The following is a 9527-nucleotide window of genomic DNA, read 5'->3' as shown; positions in this document are numbered from 1 at the left end:
GTGTCCCTGATGCACCATGCTAAGGCAGCAGTGACCTCAGAATCAAGATCCAAGCCATGTGCCTTCTACGGGCCAATCAGGTACTCGCGAACAAGTGATGTCACAGTCAACAACCAAGCCATGTGCTTGATCCTTGCCTATGAGGTACTCGGTCAGTAGTGACCACATGACCAGCACTGGCCTATCAGGCACTGAGACACAAGTGACCTCACAACCACAAACAGCAGCCATGCAACTAGCACTGGCCTATCCGGCACTGAGACACAAGTGACCTCACAACCACACACTGCAGCCATGGGCCTAGCACTGGCCTATCAGGCAATGAGGCACCAGTGACCTCACAACCACAAGCAGCAGCCATGCAACTAGCACTGGCCTATCAGGCACTGAGCCACAAGTGACCTCACAACCACAAGCAGCAGCCATGGGCCTAGCACTGGCCTATCAGGCACTGAGCCACAAGTGACCTCACAACCACAAACAGCAGCCATGGGCGTAGCACTGGCCTATCAGGCACTGAGCCACAAGTGACCTCACAACCACAAATAGCAGCCATGGGCCTAGCACTGGCCTATCGGGCACTGAGCCACAAGTGACCTCACAACCACAAACAGCAGCCATGGGCCTAGCACTGGCCTATCAGGCACTGAGCCACAAGTCACCTCACAACCACAAACAGGAGCCAAGCACCTAGCACTGGCCTATCGGGCACTGAGCCACAAGTGACCTCACAACCACAAACAGCAGCCATGGGCCTAGCACTAACCTATCAGGCACTGAGCCACAAGTGACCTCACAACCACAAACAGCAGCCATGGGCCTAGCACTGCCCTATCAGGCACTGAGCCAAAAGTGACATCACAACACAAACAGCAGCCAGGCACCTAGTGTTAGAGAATATTGAACTGAAGCTGTCTAGAATTAATTGCTTAGCATAACTTGCTTAGCATTAATAGCTAAATTTGCTGAAGCCTTAGGCCTCAGGCTGTGAACTTGCTGTGAACTTTTACTTAGATAAGTAAAAGGGGGCCCCAGAGCCGGTTCAAGCTGGAGGGATAAAGAAGTTACACGGACAGCAGGAGTAGCCAACCTTGAAGATAAGCAGCGGCCTGCCTAGAGACAATAAAGGGGCCCAAGGAAGAAGGGGAAGAACCGAGACCTAACTATTACTATTGGTCCAAACTATCGCTTAAGGGGTGGGGAATTTAGATTGTAAGGGTATAATTGCCCAGGGATTTCTTTGTTCGGGGTCCCTCTTCGGAGGCACCCAGCTCGAGCTGTAATTACCACACGTATGTCATTAAATTTTATTTTTCTTCAATCTGACTTCGAACTTCTGCCTCAGCAGGAACCTAGGGTCGGACCCTGTTATGGAGGCCGGCGAGCCTGATTTTCCATAACAGTTTGGCGACCCAGGTGGGACCCTAGGTGACCACCGTCGGGGCCTCTCGTCTCCAAACGATCATCTGGCGCCATCGGGTGAGTTCACCTGGGATCTTTGGCAATGGGAGGCACCGAGAGGGTGAGTCTTAAATTCCTGCCTAAATTCTAAATTCTGGTTTGGTAACAAAGTGCACTGTAAGGGGTACGCGGGCTGATCACCGTAAGGCGTACCAGGTTTTGGGGTGGGTTCGAGTCCCACGCCCAGGTTTTGGGGTGGGTTCGAGTCCCACGCCCAGGATTGGGGTGGGTTTGAGTCCCACGCCCAGGTTTTGGGGTGGGTTCGAGTCCCACGCCCAGGTTTGGAGTGGGTTCGAGTCCCACGCCCAGGTTTTGGGGTGGGTTTGAGTCCCACGCCCAGGATTGGGGTGGGTTTGAGTCCCACGCCCAGGTTTTGGAGTGGGTTCGAGTCCCACTCCCGGGTTTTGGGGTGGGTTCGAGTCCCACGCCCAGGTTTTGAGAGGGTTCGAGTCCCGTCTCACTCCGGCCGGAAGGGGGGGAGTGCGCAGCCTGATCAGCGTAAGGTGCACTGCAAGACTAACTTAGAGTTACTGTGACTAGTGTGAGTGTGGATACCGGTACCGTGACTGGTGTGAGTGCGTATGACCTGGGAACCGAAAGGGGCACCCGTCGGCTGACAGAGCCGCCCACTGCGAAGGGACGGGAGTCCTAGCAGTCAAAGACTCGGGTGGTGTGAGTGCGGTTCCCAGAGAGAGAGAGTGAGAGAGAGAAAGAGTGTAATCATGCTGGCTGCAGGGGGTAATGAAAATTTAAATTCTGGTGTTGCTGAGAAAAAAAAAAAAAAAAAAAAAAAGGTATATTATAAGGAAGTGTGCTGCCTGATCAGCATAAGACGCACTTTTCAGGAACTCAATATGGGAAATAAGTTCGGCATAGAAAAGGGGACGCCCTTAACCGAAATTCTGCAAAAATAGAGTAAGGTTGATGGTACCAAGAACCTAAGAGGGAAAAAAAAAAAAAGGAAAAAAGGGGGGGGGATTGATCCAACTATGTCAGGAGGATTGGCCGTTCCTGACAAAGGATGGTAACCCGGCAGAACGATGGCCGCCACAGGGAACCTTTGGTCATCAGGAGTTAACTTTCCTGCGTCACCATTTGCAGGATAGGTTCCCCGGACAAATGGATTATTGGTGTGTATGGGACAGTTGGGCAAAGAAAAATTTTCTCAGAGTATTGAAAGTAGTGCAGCTGCTAAAACGCTTGTGGAAACTGCTCCACCCTATGCACCATCCTCTGCTTCAACTTCTCTATACCCCGCCTTGCCTTCCCCCTCTGCCTTTCAAGCCCCTTTGCATGTCGTTCCTGTGCCAGGAGTGCCCCCGCCAGGTCCGGACGGGGCACCTCGGGTAGCTACAACGCGAATTTACCGACCCTGGGGGCCCCAAGATTTGGTTGTATGGGGTCAACAAACTCCCAGGCTTAGGGAAGATCCAGAGAAAGTGTTACAAATTGTAAGAGGAATACTGCGGGCGTATGATCCTACATGGGGGGATGTACAAATGCTCCTTGAAGCCTTGTTCACTCCAGATGAAAAACACTCAATTCTGGATGTAAACCATCCTTGGGCAGGAGAGGGGGGTGTTGTGGCTGCCCGAACAGCCTGGCCAATTGTGGACCCCGGGTGGAATTATAATGTAGAGGCAGATTACAGGCAGTTGCAATTAGCCAGACAAGGCTTAGAAGAAGCTATACGGTTAGCAGGACAAAAGACCGCGAATTGGTCTAAAATAAGGGAGTGTCAGCAACAACCTGAGGAACAGCCCTCAGCTTTCCTCTCCAGACTATTTAAACAAATCAGAATGTTTGGAGGGGGGATAGACCCAGAAGCCGAGGCTAAGAGGCCTCTGATAGTTTCCACATTTGTGGATCAAATGGCCTCTGACATTAAAAAGTATTTTTCTAAACATGTTCCTGACTGGCCAGGGAAGTCTATGGATGAAATAGTACGCTTAGCCACATTTGTATATAACGGTCGAGATGAAGAGAAGGTGAAAGAAAAGAGACGACAGAAGAAAGGAAGTGAGTGTGTTAGCGGCTGTGTTAAGAGACGAGTTTAAAGAAACTAGAGGAAGGGGACGAGCAAGGGTCAGAGGAGACAGGCGGAACCAAAGCGAACGTATTGTACGCTTAAGAGTTAATGATTATTGCCATTATTGTGGTGAACAAGGGCACTGGCAGCAGGAATGCCCAGTGAGACCCCGCATGCCTAGGAATAGAAGGGATGGCATGGGACAGCCGAGTACTGGGAATGACACCAGGCAATTCCCAGCCAGTCCACAATGACAGGAGATGGGAGACCCAGAAAACACCGTGGGAATTGGGGTAAATTTATGGGATATAGATTTGGATTTCAGGGGGCAGGTAATGGCAAATATAGCAGGTCAAGAAATTCCCTTCTTAGTGGATACTGGAGCTACCCTTTCTCTTCTGAATTTTGAGCCTAAAGGATGTAAGTCATCAGATAAAATAACAATACAGGGAGTAATGGGAAAAGGCGAACGAACGTTGACTAAGCCCTTGTTGCTCACTCTTGGAGGAAAAGGAGTGTGGGGACGTTTCATAATTTCCATGGATTCACCCTTTTGCCTTTTAGGGAGGGATCTCTTACAAGCCCTGGATACCCAGATCTGCTTACAGCCGGAAGGGATGAAATTAATAATAATGGGCTCATGTGTTCTGGCTGAGACACCAGAACCAGAGTCAACTAATCTGCAAATTCCGACAGGTTTAGAATCAGTTCCTGGAAAGTTATGGAGCTCTTCAGGGATTGATGTTGGACTATTGAAATCAGCTAGTCCAGTCTCAATCAAAACAAGGGGAGGATTACCTCCCGCGGTTAAACAATACCCTATCCCAAAGGAAGCAGAGAAAAGTATCCAAAAGCAAATTGATCACTATCTAAAACTGGGTATCCTTAGAGTTTGTGAATCCCCATACAACACCCCGATTCTGCCAGTTAAAAAGAATAGGCAGGATTCTAAATGGCGATCCGGAGTATCGGTTTGTACAAGACCTAAGAGTTGTAAACCAAAATGTAATCGCTCCGCATCCAGTAGTTCCTGACCCATCAACTATATTACCACAGATGCTCCACTGGGCAACTTATTTTACTGTGATTGATTTAACAGCAGCCTTTTTTAGTATACCAGTAGCTGAGGACAGCCAAGATCTTTTTGCCTTCACTTGGAAGGGACAACAATTGACTCGGACTAGGCTACTACAGGGATTTACTGGGTCTCCGACTATTTTTTTCACGTATACTTAAAAATGATCTGGCAGATATCAAACTTCCAGGACATTCAGTGTTAATACAGTATGTGGATGATTTGTTATTAGCAAGTAAAGATTACGAGACATGTTTGAAAGACACTATTTCTCTATGTAACGCTCTTGCTGAGAAAGGACATCGAGCATCTCCGTCCAAGCTCCAGCTGTGTCAACAAGAGGTAAAATATTTGGGGTTTATCTTGAAGGAGGGACACAGATTAATTGATCCAGAACGGGTAAAGACAATTCTCAATATACCCCGTCCTATAACAAAAAAGCAATTTAGGGGATTTTTAGGAGCTGTAGGATTTTGTCAGCCATGGATTCCTGGGTTGGGAGAGCTTACCAAACCATTGGTCCAGGCAACAAAAACGGAGGAGACAGAGCCTTTGACCTGGACTCCAGAAAAAGAGAAAGCTTTTACATCTGTAAAAAGGGTGTTGGTCTCAGCCCCGGCTCTAGGACTACCAGATTAGAGTAAGCCATTTGAATTATTTGTTCATGAACGACGGAGTAGCAAGTGGAGTATTCAGTCAAAAACTAGGTCCTCACCGTAGGCCAGTGGCCTATTACTTCACCCAACTAGATGCGGTAATCAAAGGCACTCCAGGATGCATCAGAGCATAGTAGCTACAGCAGCCCTTATTAGAAAAGCACGACCTGAAGTTTTGGGTCACCCAATGACTGTGTATATGCCACAGAAGAAGAAAGAGAATTGGAAAAAGCGTGAAGTGGTTCAAGACGAAAAAGGAATTTGGACTATCAGGGGTAAGCCCATCCTTTCCTTAAGGTATTTACTTTCTACAGATAGGTGATATCATGATCGTGGACATGGAGGAGCATTGACTGTCGCCTCATGTACTCTACAAACCTGGGCAGCTCTTGAGTGCATGTGGTTGCAAAATGCATAACAACAACCTGCCCAACTTGCCAAAAATTTAACGATACTTATCCTAAGATTAACGGAAGAGGCCTCCCACGGGCTTATTTTCCATTCCAGCGTCTACAAATTGACTATGCTGACATGCCAGCAGCAGAAGGATTTAAACATCTTCTTGTGACAGTTGATCAACTAAGCAGATGGGTGGAAGCCTTTCCTACCTGCAAAGCAGATACGGCTGCAGTGATTAAAGCCTTGTTAAAGGAAATTGTCCCTAGGTCTGGAGTCCCAGAAACTGTAGATTCAGGTAGGGGTTCGCACTTTTCAGCAGGAGTTTTAGGGAAATTATATCAAATGCTAGGAATTCATAGAGAATTGTACACACCTTATCATCCCCAGTCTTGAGGACAAACTGAGAGAATGAACAGAACTATTAAAAACAAGTTAGCATGGGTATGTACAGAGGCAAGTCTCAAATGGCCTAATGCCTTAAACTTAGTGCTGTGGGAAATTAGAACAACCCCTATACAACAGGTAGGATTATCCCCAGCAGAAGTCTTATTTGGGCATCAATTGGCTACAGGAACTTATATCCCAGCTAAGACCAGCCTGTTGGATGGAGATGAACAGCTAACCCAGTATGTTCTAGGTATGCAAAAAAGGTTTGAAAATCTTAAAATTATATATATATTTATTTGTGAGATAAACACTGTCAAAGCTCAAGACATTTGTCTTGATACTGAACAAAATGTTTGTCATTTTGAAATACATCCTGATGAACCCCCTGAAACTGTACTTGTATATATTGGAAAAGGATGTGTCTGTATGAGAACTCTCTGTAATCTTATATTCATAGATAACATTACTGTAGACACAAGTAATCATTCAAATATTTGTGTTTGTAATTTTTCTAAAGTTATGGGCTGTGACTTTAATTATTCAGCTCCTGTTGTGTCTCATCAATTAATACAATCTAATTATACCTTAAGTCAAGATTTATTACCTACCCCCATCGGAATGAACCTTACATTGGTACAGAAACTACTACAACATGATGACCTGTGTCAACTGTTAAAATGCATCCGAAATAATGGACAAAAAACTCTAATCACTGTTCATCATGATGCAGAAGAGATACTCCATATCCTGGAAAGAGTGAAGAAGAATGGAGAATATCATTGGTGGGAGACTCTTCTGGGATGGTCACCAACTGCAACAGGGATCTATAATCACATGTTGCACCCAGTAATAGTTATGTTAAGTTTGACCATGTTATGCCTATTGCTTACAACCATATTGTATATAAGATTATGGAGAGTGATAGTACGCCTCGAAAGGCTTCGAGAACTCTGCTTAACATATTAGCAGGGATGCTTAATAAAAACAAAGGGAGGACTGTTAGAGAATATTGAACTGAAGCTGTCTAGAATTAATTGCTTAGCATAACTTGCTTAGCATTAGTAGCTAAATTTGCTGAAGCCTTAGGCCTCAGGCTGTGAACTTGCTGTGAACTTTTACTTAGATAAGTAAAAGGGGGCCCCAGAGCCGGTTCAAGCTGGAGGGATAAAGAAGTTACACGGACAGCAGGAGTAGCCAACCTTGAAGATAAGCAGCGGCCTGCCTAGAGACAATAAAGGGGCCCAAGGAAGAAGGGGAAGAACCGAGACCTAACTATTACTATTGGTCCAAACTATCGCTTAAGGGGTGGGGAATTTAGATTGTAAGGGTATAATTGCCCAGGGATTTCTTTGTTCGGGGTCCCTCTTCGGAGGCACCCAGCTCGAGCTGTAATTACCACACGTATGTCATTAAATTTTATTTTTCTTCAATCTGACTTCGAACTTCTGCCTCGGCAGGAACCAAGGGTCGGACCCTGTTATGGAGGCCGGCGAGCCTGATTTTCCATAACACCTAGCACTGGCCTATCGGGCACTGAGCCACAAGTGACCTCACAACCACAACCAGCAGCCAAGCACCTAGCACTGGCCTATGAGGCACTGAGCCACAAGTGACCTCACAACCACAAACAGCAGCCATGGGCCTAGCACTGGCCTATCAGGCACTGAGGCACCAGTGACCTCACAACCACAAACAGCAGCCATGGGCCTAGCACTGGCCTATCAGGCACTGAGCCACAAGTGACCTCACAACCACAAACAGCAGCCATGGGCCTAGCACTGGCCTATCAGGCACTGAGGCACCAGTGACCTCACAACCACAAACAGCAGCCATGGGCCTAGCACTGGCCTATCAGGCACTGAGCCACAAGTGACCTCACAACCACAAACAGCAGCCATGGGCCTAGCACTGGCCTATCGGGCACTGAGCCACAAGTGACCTCACAACCACAAACAGCAGCCATGGGTCTAGCACTGGCCTATGAGGCACTGAGCCACAAGTGACCTCACAACCACAAACAGCAGCCATGGGCCTAGCACTGGCCTATCAGGCACTGAGCCACCACTGACCTCACAACCACAACCAGCAGCCAAGCACCTAGCACTGGCCTATGAGGCACTGAGCCACAAGTGACCTCACAACCACAAACAGCAGCCATGGGCCTAGCACTGGCCTATCAGGCACTGAGACACAAGTGACCTCACAATCACAAACAGCAGCCATGGGCCTAGCACTGGCCTATCAGGCACTGAGACACAAGTGACCTCACAACCACAAACAGCAGCCATGGGCCTAGCACTGGCCTATCAGGCACTGAGCCACAAGTGACCTCACAACCACAAACAGCAGCCATGGGCCTAGCACTAACCTATCAGGCACTGAGCCACAAGTGACCTCACAACCACAAACAGGAGCCAAGCACCTAGCACTGGCCTATCAGGCACTGAGCCACAAATGACCTCACAAACACAAACAGCAGCCATGGGCCTAGCACTGGCCTATTGGGCACTGAGGCACCAGTGACCTCACAACTGAAAACAGCAGCCATGGTCCTAGCACTGGCCTATCAGGCACTAAGCCACAAGTGACCTCACAACCACAAACAGCAGCCAAACACCTAACACAGGCCTATGAGGCACTGAGCCACAAGTGACCTCACAAACACAAACAGCAGCCATGGGCCTAGCACTGGCCTATCAGGCACTGACACACAAGTGACCTCACAACCACAAACAGCAGCCATGCAACTAGCACTGGCCTATCAGGCACTGAGCCACAAGTGACCTCACAACACAAACAGCAGCCATGGGCCTAGCACTGGCCTATCAGGCACTGAGCCACAAGTGACCTCACAACCACAAACAGCAGCCATGGGCCTAGCACTGGCCTATCAGGCACTGAGCCTCAAGTGACCTCACAACCACAAACAGCAGCCATGCAACTAGCACTGGCCTATCAGGCACTGAGCCACAAGTGACCTCACAACCACAAACAGCAGCCATGGGCCTAGCACTGGCCTATCAGGCACTGAGCCACAAGTGACCTCACAACCACAAACAGCAGCCATGGGCCTAGCACTGACCTATGAGGCACTGAGCCACAAGTGACCTCACAACCACAAACAGCAGCCATGGGCCTAGCACTGGCCTATCAGGCACTGAGCCACAAGTGACCTCACAACCTCAAACAGCAGCCAAGCACCTAGCACTGGCCTATCAGGCACTGAGCCACAAGTGACCTCACAACCACAAACAGCAGCCATGGGCCTAGCAATGGCCTATCAGGCACTGAGCCACAAGTGACCTCACAACCACAAACAGCAGACACATGACCAGCACTGGCCTATCGGGCACTGAGCCACAAGTGACCTCACAACCACAAACAGCAGCCAAGCACCTAGCACTGGCCTGTCAGGCACTGAGGCACAAGTGACCTCACAACTGAAAACAGCAGCCACGGGCCTACCACTGGCATATCAGACACTGAGCCACAAGTGACCTCACAACCACAAACAGCAGCC

The 9527-nt window shown here is 48.4% G+C and overlaps 1 long non-coding RNA gene across 1 annotated transcript; it reads left to right on the top strand.

The window, feature by feature from the left end:
* The first annotated feature begins 892 nt into the window (after window positions 1-892).
* On the top strand, window positions 893-7437 carry LOC136993846 (uncharacterized). Its single transcript, XR_010886118.1, has 2 exons — window positions 893-1648; window positions 1741-7437. It is a non-coding gene; the product is annotated as an uncharacterized lncRNA (long non-coding RNA).
* The last annotated feature ends 2090 nt before the right edge of the window (window positions 7438-9527 follow it).

This window comes from Apteryx mantelli, chromosome 20 (assembly GCF_036417845.1).
Source record: "Apteryx mantelli isolate bAptMan1 chromosome 20, bAptMan1.hap1, whole genome shotgun sequence".
Classification (NCBI taxonomy): domain Eukaryota; kingdom Metazoa; phylum Chordata; class Aves; order Apterygiformes; family Apterygidae; genus Apteryx; species Apteryx mantelli.
Note: the sequence above shows the minus strand (reverse complement) of the source record. Positions and strands in the feature narration are given on the sequence as shown.